General features: G+C 36.9%; 1 long non-coding RNA gene across 1 annotated transcript; it reads right to left on the minus strand.

The window, feature by feature from the left end:
- Positions 1 to 2364: 2364 nt before the first annotated feature.
- Positions 2365 to 9690, minus strand: LOC106934861 (uncharacterized). Its single transcript, XR_001421783.1, has 3 exons — positions 9563 to 9690; positions 3422 to 3426; positions 2365 to 2374 (listed from the first exon to the last, which is right to left on the minus strand). It is a non-coding gene; the product is annotated as an uncharacterized LOC106934861 (long non-coding RNA).
- Positions 9691 to 14329: the final 4639 nt, after the last annotated feature.

Raw genomic sequence — 14329 nt, forward strand, 5'->3', positions numbered from 1 at the left:
TTTGGATGGAGGTCAGGGGGAAGATATCAAATCCTTTCTTCATCACTATATTTAAGTGACACACTGTTGGCTGACCTGTGTTTCACATCAAACAAGCTTCAACAACATTTTATTTTCATGTTAGTCTGATCTGAAGAGACGTGACAGATGTTACTATTATTTCTGACATTAGTGGCATTACCTATAGCAGAATACTGTCAGAATAGGTTTATAGAGAAAATAAATGTTTATTAACCCTGCTGTGGCTCGGCTGTGATTATTCTGCGTGCGTTTGATCAGTGGGATGTTGACACAGGGGAGGCGATCCTGCCAGCTATGAGGTTATTGACTGTCACTGTGGCCGATATGAAGGACAGATAAAATTCACAAAGCCTGGAGGTCACTGCCGCCTCTGGGAGGAGGGCTGAGAATTTTCCCTCCCTGACTATCAATCTGCCTCGCTCTGTCAGACTGCTTTTACTTCCTGTTGATGGCACTCAAAGACCTCAGAGGACGTAAATCCTCTGCCTCACATAACTAAAAACAACCATCATATGAAAAAAAAAATACATGCATTTGTTTCATTTTATATTACTTGTGTAATTGTAGACAAACATATTTTTTCTGTTGCACAAAAGAGAAAATTAATTTGTTTACTGGTTGAAATAAATCATGTTTTTGTTCCTGAAAGAGCAATTATTGAGGAATTTCAAAAAAGCAGAAAATAAGCAGTTTGACAAGTGAGAATAATTATGCACAACATCAAGAAATTCAGATGCCATCCTCTGATTCACATGAGTGAGAAGTGTTTTTTTTAAAAACCTACAGTACGTGGAGTGTGCTGCTCAAAATGCCTGCAGCAAGCAGCAGGAGACACAACAACAGGACTGAGACATGTCATCACAAAGCTCATAAAAAACGAGCAAAGTAAGGAAAAGTAAAGTCTGCCCATTAGGTTATAATGGGCAGACTTCCGAAGGGTGAGATCCATCCTTTTACTCAGCCTTTTTGTTTTGGAGGAAAACAAATATTGGCAGGTCTATAAAATCCACAGGAGCCGTTTGTGTTGAGTAGTGAAAATATTTGGTTTAAAAGTTTACAGTGAGAAATTCATAACTAACACAGCAGCTTGTAATCTATAAGATAGTGAAGTTATAGGGTGCCGGATTATTCTTATGATTTCTCTCAGACTTTAATAATTCTAGACTCAAAAGAGGAACAAGAAGTCAGGTCCTTGTATGACCGTAGCTGCACCTGATGTATTGGACCCAACCAAAGTTATACATCTAACACAGATAAGAATTTGTACTATTGACTGAGAATCGCTCAACTTCCTGCAGAGTTCCTCTGAGACAATAGACGTTGCTGCTGCGCTGCTGGATTAGCAATAAAGCCCGACTCAAACGAGAGCATCATTCACGCACACTGGATAAAAATGTTCCAGTTTAACGTTAGAAACGCCGTGTTTTGACAGATGCATGTTCTGTTGCTGTAATTGAAAGCTTCTGATCAAAGTCATCATGTCTGATGAAAGTGACGTCTCATTCATGACATCTATTGGAACAGTATTTTTCTTTTTCCTAGCCCTCTTAGAGATTGATTGCTTCTGCTTTAGTAATAGGTTGAATTCACAAAAATGATTGAGGTAGCTTTTTCTCATAATATTACAAAATGTGTCAATCTCCTTCACAAATTTCTCATCCACTGTGGAAATCCCTTTGCTCGCTCACTGGATGCATTGCAAAGGTTCCTGTAGAAACTGAAATGACAGCTCTGCTATTTTGTTAATGCACAATAAGTTGGCACTCAAGTGTAATGGTTGACAGGTACATTTAGTTTATTTCAGTTGGTGGAGACAAAAAAAAAAATAAAAAATCACTGGTGTGAACAACTTTAGCAAAACTTTCAGCACCCAGCACTTTTTTTTTTATAGCAATCAATGCAACTTTGATCATTTTATGTGATAAATCTAATGATCTGTACTTAAATTTCCAATGCCAAAGTGCATCCAAGCCTCTCAAATTCTCCTACTAACTCTGAAATTCACAACTTTCCATTTCCGGCGACCTGTTTCCATAGTAACCTGTTCCACACACAACCCAAATAATGTCTTCATTTTTAATTACAGACCAAAGTGAAACAGTAAGCAGTCAGTGAAGGGAGGTGGGGGACAATGCCGCACATTCATCAGGCAGTAAACTGTCACAGTCAAACTCAATTAACTTCTACAATGATCAGCATAGTTTGCATTAAAGCTCATTTGAGGACGGGGAGCAGCTGAGAGAAGTGAGCCTGACAGGAGTAATGTTGAATTTGTAAATTGTGTTTGATGAGAGCTGTGTGAAATCTGAAGAGACAGGAAATTCCTTCTGACAGCACTTCAGCAGCAAAGCAGCTGATAAAATGCAAATAATAACTTCTATTGATATGGCTCCCTAAATGTAACAACATTTCTCTCAAAAGATCAATTTAAAAAGTATATATGTCACAGAAGGAAAATGCAAAAAGTGAAGGAAACTGATAAGAGTGAAAGGAAAACAGGGGATGATGGATTGGAAAGCATTCAGAATTTGTCAAGTAAAGAAAAAAGATTAATTGACTGTGTGTTATTTAGTTTTCAAATCATTTTATAACCTAGGAAGCAGTTTCAGAAAGTGGAAAATGTCCAGACGACTGTGCAAAACAGCAAAGCTTGCTGGGAGTCTGGGAACAATGGCAGGTTTAATCAACTGAGTTTGATTGTTATATTAAGTTAGTCACAAATTAGTGATTGTGCAACCGTTTCTTATTCTACATGTGCATGCAACACAAGCTAATCCATCACAACTCGCTCTCTAATTAGATGGCCTGAAAATCCTCCTCCTGCGGGTTTGAGATGAGCAGAAATGAACAGAGAAAGCAGCCCTTCAAAGCAGGACGCATCTCCTGCTTAAAAGGCCATTTTACTGTGTGTGCTTTCCTCTTCTTTTCTCTTTGCCTCAAAGGAGAAAAATCTCCACCCTGCTGATAAGGCTTCTACAAACTACTGACTAATGACCCCACATGAGGTTACATGCCTTGAAACTTCCTACATGTTAGAGCTCAAGAAGTTTCTTGGATAAAAGAGGGAAAAAAATCTTCAAAAATCCAAATGAAACCCAGCTGCTTTTTGTTTTCACAGAGGACTCACCTGAAATAACAACGTCTCCACAAATGCATCCTATAAAATGCCACACATGCTCCTTGAAATTGGCTACGCAACAATCATTGCAACTTCTAAGATGTTTGCGTGAACAAACATCACATGCATTCAAAGCAGCCTATGATGGAAATCGCTTTTTTGTTTTTTCTTCTGATGGTTGAAACGTCAGAGTTTATCTGACTTTCAAACAAGGGTAAGCAGCTGCAGCAGTTTCCACTCACTCACTCAGTCAGTCTCTGCCTTCTTTCAAGCAATAAAGACTAAAACTCTCCCTTCAATGGCAGCAGAGAAATGTCCAGAGGCCTGGCACTGAGGTAGTAATAGTTTTTTTTACTAATATGGTAGAAGGCAAAAAAAACAAACAAAAAACGGATCTACATTAGACTCTCTTTTTTGCTCATTTTGTTTGTATTGCCTTGTTGCTGAAAATGTGCTATATAAATAAAATTACCTTTACCTTTTACCTTTACCACGAGTGCAGGGAAACATTTCGTATGACTGACCACACTGCTGCGGTCAACACTCCTTCAACTCATTTTTGTTTTGGGCCAAATCAACATCCTGAAAGCTCTTAAATGGCCGGTTGTGCCAGAATGTATAGATAAAACCTGTTCAGAAACTGTTAAAATACCAATTAATTCTTAAAATTATATCATATTTAATATCTTTTCAGCCCCTCCAGGATTTTGTGAAACTTTTTGTGATTTTCTTGTAACAAAAATCGAAGTGTTTGTGGTGCTAATTTGGAAATATTTGGCCCACGGACCTTGAACACATGAAGGTATCAGCCTAGTTTCCTTGATAGAGTGACTTAACCTTCCCATTTACTCCTACATTCATTTCAGAAAAAAAAAAAACAATACACTGGTATGACTTAAGAGTAGAAAAAAATGAATTTACCCTGATCCTACCTTACCTTGGAAACACAAGAATTACAGTTAAACAACTGCAGCATTCTAAATAATTTAAAGTGATCATTAATATTTAATAACACCTGCATATACAACTGAAGAAAATCTGGATACATTATTTCTGTAATAAGAGAAATATTTTATTGTACTCCAAAGACACTGAATGATTCATATGATAGTTTTTTCAAAAAGGATTTAAATCATATAACATGCAATGCTTAACTTTTTTCCAAAACTTTCTCCAAACATAGAATATCAATGTCTTCGTAAGAGTTCAGTTTTGTTATCCAACCTTGACTGATTTTTATTAAAAGTTAAGAACCAAGTTCAGCTCACAAAACGAGGACAAGTGATTGGGATTAAATATGAAGTGCATGAAGCTTAGTTTGCTGACTTCATAAGTAAGGAAAAGAGTTATAGACGACTGCTGGAGCGTCTAACACACAGCAAACACATTGAGTTAGGAATGAATTATGAACATTTGCACTATCAACATCCTCACCAGCAGTGGCTGCCATCTATGGCAAACAATCAGTCAATGTAATCAAAGACATATGGCCAAAACCTGTGGTATGCTTCCTGTTCTAGTTTAACCAGCTTTTTGCAAATAGCATCATTTACCAAACTGCTGCTGCTCTGAGTGTTTACCAAATACCACCTAAATTGGCCCATTGATTCTGAGAGCTTAACTTGGTGCTTGCTTGTCTTTGCCAGCATGTGTAAATTTATTATTGGGGTGTAATACGGCTGCTGTTAAGCAGTACATTGGTAGCAACCCAAAAATCACATGCATACGTATGTTTCACTTATGTAGAAGAAAACCAGCTGCTTCCTGAGGCAACCAGCGTTTCATTTATTTAAGAAGACGACAGCGGTACGAGCAGTTTAATTCAGATCTTATTTCCAGCAAATACCACGATTTCGACCTGAAACAGCTCTAGATTAGACAGCTTTGGGAACTGATTAAGTAGGAGCTATCTGTTACTGTCTAAGCCTGGAAAAAGTCGATTTCAGTGAAGTAAACGGCTGGTTTGATGCTATCAGTCAGTAGGTAATTGTAAACCTTTTTTCTCTCACACTCTAGAGTTGAGAGGACGCAAACATGCTTTCCTTGTACTTTATCCAACAGTTAATTCTTGCTCTGGCATCTGGGAATAATTTCATTCATTGTAATAATAACCTAAACAAGACCATGTTCTTTCTTCTTTGGCTTAAGACAAGTTTTAAAATAGTTTATGTAAGATGGAGTATGTTTCTTAGAACTCTGTAGTTTCCGCCATCTGACTAAAGGTTAATACAAATGTACAGACAAGTATTTGCTTTACATTGATCATGCTCCACAAAAAAAAAAAAAAATGCAATATCTTTGCACAGTTTGGAGTAAACATCCCACACATTAAAGTCAATCCTGCAGCTAGAGCTTCTCAGCCTTAAAGCTGAAGTGCAGATTTTCTGCTGGGAAAATGAGCCGTAATTACTTCAGAGTGCTTAGAGAGCTGGATTAATTACCCTGGAGCACATTTAACTTTTCTCACAGATAAAGGTGATGTAACTTTGCCTTTAATGCTGTAAATCCGTAAATAGTAAATCTTTCCTCTGAACTGGGTGAACTACACTTAGTGGTGAGTAGATCAGTTTATTTACATAATGGAGAGATTTGAAAAAAAAAAAATCATCTAAGAACTGACTCTTTGGAAAATATTTCCATCTGATGTAGAAGCAAAAATAATTGGTCAAGCCATACGGGTTTTAATCTAGTCCCGATACAGATATAGAAAAATCAAAGTGGTTAATTGATGATTGTATAGGTCAACACTGTTTATTTTTCCTGATTTCTTGATTTTTTTCACAGATTTGTCTCGTACTGTACTGTCACAATATGAAGATTTTTTTTAAGTTAGCTTTAATGTCATTCAATTTTACCATTTTATTTTACTTTAAATTTGTGCAGCAGCAGTAACAGTGTAAGGTAATTGTATTAATCTAGTGGCTAAGATAATTATATGTGGCTAACAATTTCTGATCTATGTTTTTTCTTTACTTGTCCTTGCAAGATACCAGATTCTCAGTCACATAAATAGATCACAGAGAACAACGGTGGACAGTTTTAGCTCATAATTCGTCTATATAATCCATAAGGATAACATCAGATAGAAGTAATTGGTACAAACCTCAGTTAACTTATTTATCAAAACCTTTCAGGAATTGAAATATATTCCCCTTCCTGCTCAAACTATGAGCTTCATTTATCACAGCTGAATTCAGTGTAGTGTACATGCAGGTACCTACACACAGAAAAGCTCATGTAGGTGTGCGTGTGTGTATAAACATAGCATGTGTATCTTCTCTGTCTGGATTGGATTAAAGAGCAGCACAAATTAATATAATTTACACAACATGACAAAGAAAGATTCAAACATGACGATACTTGTTAGTAATGTCAAAGCTTCTAAAGATGAAACGTTTTCAAGATTTTAACTGTGAGACTCAATGATCATTTTAGATTTCACGACATAACATAAAAAGTGTCGCTTGATATCTCTTTATAAAACATAAAAAGGAAAACTTATCAGTTAACCTTTAATAAGATGTGATTTTAATATTTTGTTGAACTTTTACAGCATAAGAACTTGAAGGGCTGTTGAGTGCTGGAGCAAATCTGCACCTCAGCCTGCTTAAAGTTGCTAAAATGTTGACAAAGTTCATGAAAAACCGTAAAGTAGCACCAGGGTCATTTTTTAAGCCAACTAATAGAGACATCAGTTTTAATTTCCCCCTTCAACAAATGACACTGATTCAGTTTTAATCCAAAACTTAAACCAAAGTCAGCAGAGGACGTGATGCTTCATGAGAACGAAAGCAAAGTACCGTCTCTATGCAAAACCATGATGCACTGTGACTTGCGAAGCATATTTCCTTATAAGACTTTTTCAATTTTCACATATTCTCATTATGCAGCACCAGGCAGCAGATCAGCATCAGCAAAAAACCTGTCAGCAGTAAATCAGCAGCCTCCCGTTGACTTACAATCTGCTTAGAAGAGACAAGGGCGAGATACAGGCAGCCAGGCCGACCCGCAGCTCACACAGTCCTAATCAATTAATGCCAAAAACAAAAGACATCCAACTCAAGCATGAAAGGACTTCAAAAGATATTTAATTCTTTCAAAGCATTTGAGTAGAAGATTAATCTATGTTTGCAGAGAAAGATGAATAAATAAATACTACATGTATTAACTTCTGGTCTTAACCATAAACTAAGATGATCACCAAAACATTCAAACAAGACAATTTCTTTCTGCTAAAGATTACTCATTGGTGTTTAGTGAAAATAATTCAGATTTTTGAGGTCATGGCTGTAAATAAAGTTTAAACAAAGTTCAGAAAACTTCCAGCACTGGAGGAATTGGGATCACATCTATATTCTGGGTATTTCATTGGATTAAAATCATATGAATAATTAACAAGGTAGAACTTTCCAAACTGCTGCTTTCATGAGCTTTCTTTTTTTTTTTTTTTAATCTGTCGTATAAATACACCAATGTTTGAATATATTTTACACATGAATGATTTATCACACACCCACCGCCATGCTTCACGGTTCACACTATGAATTTACTGTAACAGACCCGACTAAAACGCTCACCAACTGAGGCAAAAACAACGCATTCACTGTGAAATTAAAGTACATTTGTAAACTTTACGATCAGGATGATTTAGTCCATGCTGTATTTATTTTTAAAAAATCAAATCTGTGCATGAAAACAGAAAACTCCAGATGCTACACAGTCATTTATAAAACTGAAGTGAGACAAACAATATAAAGGTTTGTTGGAAAAAAATAAAAATAATTCAAATACCACCCACAAAACCTTCGACATTTACAAAATACGAATAAGCCTAGATTACAGGCTGTTGTAAATCTGCTGCTCTAATCCAACTGAAAGACGGCCTCTCAAAGCTCAGGATTATTCTTATTTCTATCAGACAAGCGAAACTTTGGAGGTCTGAACCCAAGCTTTATTTGTTCTTTGATCTGAAAGCAGATAACGTGCTTCATCGTCCAATGCAGTTTTCAAAGAAAATCTGATTTTAAAGCTTCACTCTGAATACAGACAGAGATTTCAGAAGTGTTTAAAAGCATTAAAAGCTTTTAATTATTCATAGAAATTTCAGAGCTTTCCAGTGAAGAGAGAATTTGTGCATAATTTTTGAGCTGTTATAGTTTGATTTCTGTTTAATATTCATTTTTATTTTCAGAATCAGTTACTTAAGGACAACATCGTGGTGCACATATTTTTGGTTGAGCTTTTAAAAGAAAGTAGCAAAATAAAAGTAACTTAATGGAAAATAAAAACAACAAAATTTGGCACAGTCCACAAAGGCGGCACTTCTCACAGCCAAACACCAAAAAATGACGTTTTTAATCCAACTGATAACCTGTATAACTCTGAAACAAACTTGGAAAACTGTTGTCATTTCTAAATTAGAATCTTAAAAATACACTGGAGTTGTTGCTGTTTTAAATAGTGGGAGCAGATTTAAAAACTGGACTCAGATCCATAAATCTGAAGATGCTTAAGCGTCTACAGGCAGGACCCCGACCCGGCCCTGCGCGGGTGTGTGCACTGAGCTATGAAAGCTGGAAAAAGAAGAAAAAGAGAGCAGTCTGTGTCAAAAAGAGACCAAAGTCACCCCATGGGGAGCCACAACTTTTCAGGGGGGTCACAACAAAAAATAAATGAATAACTCTGGACATTTAACCAACTTCACCAAGACTGTGTCAAAGACAAAATGAATAAACTTATAGGTGAGTAAGGAGACAGAATTTGGGCCAAGCAAAATAAGAAAAAGAAGGAAGCGCAACCATGATTACTAAAGGTTTCCTGAGTTGAATCTGAAGACAATCCACAGTCAGTGTTGTCACTAAAGCCCCAGGAGTTTTCCTTTATTTTTATAGGAGGTAAACTTTAGCAACAGCAAAAGATTTACAGAAGTAAAACCGATAATGTTGTTGTGGCAGGAATGTAGTTGTCTATTAGCTCTCTGGTCTATCACAAAGGAATGAAAGGAGCCATCATTGAAAGAGAAACCTTATTGCAGATAAAGTTAAAAGAATACATGTGAGATTTCAAAGGATCTTTTGAAAAGTGAAAAAAAAAAACTTACATGTAAAATGCCAGTAAAATTACTTCTGTTTGAGGTGAGATTAGGAATAATTAGACCCACTTGTGCTCAACCAATCACAACTGGCAGCGGCTCCAGGGACAGCGCATGTTAAATGTTGAAGCTCAGAAATAAAGTAGGTTGGTCTAAAAGCACATCAATTACTGTCCTTTGAAGTTTACTTCCAAATAATTTATTCTGAACACATTGTGAAGCTATTCTGCCACAGCCAAATGTTTTCCTTGTACTGTGCAGAAACTGGTTCATCTACTCTACATCCATGGTGGAGAGACGAACTGAAAACATTTTTGCAGAGGACTCTAGACCAGTGGTTCTTAACATTTTTTGTGCTATCGAACCCACCAGTTCCATATGCACATTCACTGAACCCTTCTGTAGTGATAAATAAAATATGATTTTTTTTCCCCCAAAACTTTTAAGACATAGGGGTGACCCAACTAGAGTCTAGAGTCTAGTTGGGTCACTCCATGATCACCAAGTCTTCTTAAAAGGTAGAGTCTCTGAGAAGAGTTCTTCAAAATATAGTCAATATTTTCAGTAAAGTTGAGCCGACTGTCCAGGAACGACCCAAATTTTCCACAGTTCCAACAGGTTGGCCATTGAGAGAAACTGGAACCACTTTAAGGTATTTTTAAAATCATTTAATTAGCTCTACATTCTTAAGAGAATGAAAATTTTAAACTAAATAATAAAGACTTTTTGGTATTCTGATTTAGTAATGTAATTATATTAGTTGTGTTACCATCCCCACGCCACTAGAGGCAGTATAAATGTAGCTACAAGTCGGACAACAAGCACCAGCAGACAAAACTTGAAGCAGGTTGAGTTCTATAACTAAGCTACAGCAAATTTTTCCACATCATTAAAGCAGAAGCAGCAAACCTTTGTGAAGTGTAGCTTTCGCATAGATTCCAGCTTTTAATGGAAGAAGGTTTGACCTTTTTAAATGGAGTCCACATAAGCATATGCTATGTATTTATTGTTAAAAATCAGACTAACAGATGCACCTTATGAAGGGGATAAACACCACAATCATACATATTTACTGACAGATTTAACCTAGAATAGCTCATTCATGTAGTTTAGCCTCCATCTGTTATAAGACGGCTCTCAACTAACATGTTTGTGAGGCGTGCACATCCAAGTTCACCACATTATACAAATAGTAAGAGCTGGCATTTAACCCAAATCATCAAGGTTAGCATTCTTTTTTTAAAGCTTTTAGTTTTCACTCTCAATTGGTTTAAACTAACCTGACACCCGCCAACACTGTGCAGAAATCGAGTTTAATCCTCAAAGCACTTCAAAGCTGTGTTTCAGTGTGAGGTCTGGGCAGCATTACATTGCCTTTAAAGTTTCAAAATAACACTTAGCAGATTCAATTTAGGCTGGCATCAAAGCACAACGGACAAAATTAGTAAGACACACTTCAGATATTATTTTTTGATGTTTTAAAGACGAAGAGACACCGCCGGTTGAAATAAATAATTGAGTCCAAGTTTCAGCTTATGGGTATTACATGAGCCTTCATCTCAATTCTTATTATAGTAATTAGTGTGTTTGATTCCCTGAGAGGCGCTATTAGCCCTGCAAAAACAGCGAGGTTTCAGACATGGTCTGAACATTTCGCATTGTGTGAGGCGGATATAATGGTAGCTATTGTCTCACACTTCAACCTACAGCAGAGTCACAATAGAAAGATGTCAGAAATGCATCAGTTTATCTGTAAATTGACCAAGAGTTGCATTTGTTAATGCACTTATTATTAAAATCAAATGCAGTAATGGAGGAGGGCAAAACAGTGGAAAGGAGACAGAGGTTTAGTCAATGCCGGCTGCGCAAAATAGGACAAAAATCAGACAATTGTGCAATCTGTCACACTGCACAATTTTCCCTGAAGATTTCTGACACTGCTTGATATTTTTTGTAAGCTGTGTTTGATCGAGAGACTTGAATTGTAGGCTTAGCTGTCACACTAAACCACTATAGTCCCCTAATTTATGCCCACAACAAGAGATTTTCTTTCTCCAAGAAAGACTTTTAAAAATGTGAAATAAAGCCTGAGTTGCCAAGCAAGAAAACAACATCAGTGTGAGGTTGTGGGTGGTTCCTTTATGTGGAGGGAGCATGTCTGGGTCCTGGGTGCATTAGCTTGAAGCCACGCTGGCCTCAGGCTAACAACCTAATCTCGCCCACGTTAGGCTGGCAACACTCAAACTAGCCTGATTTATAATCACCTTATTGGCGTAGTGACCGCTTTACATATGCTGTCCTGCCCTGAGCTGGCTGCAACAAACGGCTGAAATGAACGATTTATCTTCGCCATACAAGGACCGTCTCAAAACAACACCAGCAAACAGGCAAGTAGAAGTGTTACATAAACGTAAAATACAGGTGAAGTCCAATTCTATGTGAATATTTTTCTCTAAAAAGCATCAATTTAACTTACATTAATGTGCTTCTCTCCATTTTATGTGTATGAGAGGAGGAGAAAATTTCAAAGATGTGCCACTGCGACATACGTTTCACATGTGACGGTTCAGCAGATCTTTGCATAATTAATCTTTTATCGACATGTTCTGAGCAGGTTCTCGTGACGGTATCAGTCTAACAAGCATTCATTTCACTGAATTACACATCACCATCTGCCGTTTGCATCGAGCACAGTTCAGTATGAAAAGTCATCACATATAGGTACAAGGGAAAAGTAATGGAAAGAAGACTAAATACATGAAGAGCAGATGACTATATGCTGACAAAAGCATGTGAGGTCTGTTTGTCATTCAGGTGACTCCTAAAGTCAGTGGATTGAAATGGACTGGAGAGCTCACATAATCGAAAAAATGGCAGGAACCGACTACTAACTATAATATATTGTTAACGCTGCAAATTCCCAAAGCCTTGAATGAAAAACTGTTGAATTCTTCACACAAGATGCAAAAAAACCCCAGCTTTGATTATGATAAATCAAGTCAAACTCTCCTTTCTTTATGAGACCTTGGTAAGATCCAGCTTTTCCATTCTTTGCGTAGTTCAGACGTGGTTATGCTCCAGTAGCATCCTGAGATTGATACCTGACCCTGCAGCAGTTTATGAGCCCATGTGAAGTTAGCCCCTTGTCTGAGCAGTGCAATGCAGGAGCTTTGACATCTGGCAAAAAAAAACCCCAAAAAAAACATGCAGCTAACATAACGCAGCTCAGTGTTGTGGTGTGAATATTTGTTCTGGCTAACATGATGGTCAGTGACCTGGCAGTGGATGAAAGCCTCGGGGCTGAAGCCAAGTCAACACCCCCGCCTGCCTTCATTATGTAGAGCTGTCACTGTAAGCTCCACTTCACTAATACACTGCTGCAGAATAAACAGGGAGAGCTGTACCTTCAGAGCTGACCCCACGAATGAGAAACTGCTTTCAACTTACAGGCGTCCCTCTCCTTTTTGTGGTTTTCTTTCAAAAGTTTAATTAATCTTGAGTTAGGAGTTAATTAAACTTAGTTTCACCCCCCAGTTCTGTGCAGGAAATAACTTCAATCTTCTATGTTCCAATAAATGCTTTCAGTGTAATATCCAACTCGGTTATTAAGTAACTCATATTTTTAAAATATTTATAGTTTTAACACTCAAAAAAGAAAAATCCTGAGAGTAAAGATGGTTATGAAGTGAAAATGAAACTAAAATGGGCATTTTAGACAAAAACACAACTCAAATTTACTGGTAATTATTTTCAATTAGGTTACCAAAGAAATTGTTAATTAAAAAACATATTACGAAATGTATTATTACGTGCAAAACATATTTGAGAGAAAATTAGTGGGTAACATTAGCAACTGATCTATATTTGAAGTTAATAATAATGGGAGTTTCAGCTCTGTATCGCAATTTGGAAGGTTGGTTGCACGTTAAACATAATTTTTAATGCCTAAAAGCATCACTAGGTATGTTTCTGTTTAAAGATGTTTCTATTTTGGAATTATAACGTACTAGTTGGACACAGGTTCTTCGGAAATTTTGGGAATTTCTATTTTGTCATCGAATCTGTCATTACCTCACTGTGGGATTATTGTAATGCCGTGTATGCTGGACAAATCTCTGCATTGCCAATATGCAGAAAAGATTTGCATCCAAAATGCAGCAGCTCATCTTTTAAAAGATACTGAAAAACATTAACACAAATCTCAGATTATACCTGCTCTACTTTGACTTTTATTTGTGTTAGGATCGATTTCAAGATTTTATTGCTTACTCTTAAAGTTTAAAAAAAGGTTAAACCCCATTATATCTCTGTGATCTGAACATCCACACTCTAGCAAAATAACTGACCAGTTTCTCTCAGATTTCCAGAGATCAGACTTTTTAAATTTGTGTCCTTAACCTTTGGAATAGTTCACAACTCTTTGCTTAAGATGCATCTTTTTTTCTTTGACGTTTGATTCTAGCAGCTTAGGGTCTTAAATATTGTTGTTCTCTTTGTTGTTTGACTTTTTTCAGTTTATTGAACTGCAAAGCATTTAAATAAAATAAATTGATATTTACTTTACCTGTTAATAGGACCAAAAATAATCATTACTCATTTAAGGTATTAGCTATATGTTTTAGTCTAATAAATGATTTTCTGGTATAAAAGTCAGCTCATTGAGTTGAGAACCATATAAAAAGTGGGCGTACGTTGCCAATTGAGAAAAACACTCTGCAGGTACAACGGAGAGGAAAGCTGACGCAACACTTTGAATTCTGCAGCACTCAAGCAGCCAAGCCAGCCTTATACACCTGAACTCCTGCGTGTCATCTGCATAACAACTGCTAAAAACCAATGTACTGCAGCAATCATCCCAGAAAACTCAACACAGCTACACTGACAGGTATATTATCTCAGTGCTGCAGTCATAACCACGGCCCTGCCTTGGCGCCGCCGCTGTGACAGCTGGTGAAGCTGCTCCTCCACTGTTATTTCTAAATGCAATGTTACAGCACTATGCTCATGCAGTCACGGCTCAATGACATAATAAATGACGCTGTATCTTTCCGTGTGAGACCTAGGAAATGCAAAACCCTTTTGCATTGTAATGAGAAAAT

The sequence above is a fragment of the Poecilia latipinna genome, unplaced genomic scaffold (assembly GCF_001443285.1).
Source record: "Poecilia latipinna isolate Pla-1442-1.1 unplaced genomic scaffold, P_latipinna-1.0 Scaffold1875, whole genome shotgun sequence".
In the NCBI taxonomy this organism is placed as follows: domain Eukaryota; kingdom Metazoa; phylum Chordata; class Actinopteri; order Cyprinodontiformes; family Poeciliidae; genus Poecilia; species Poecilia latipinna.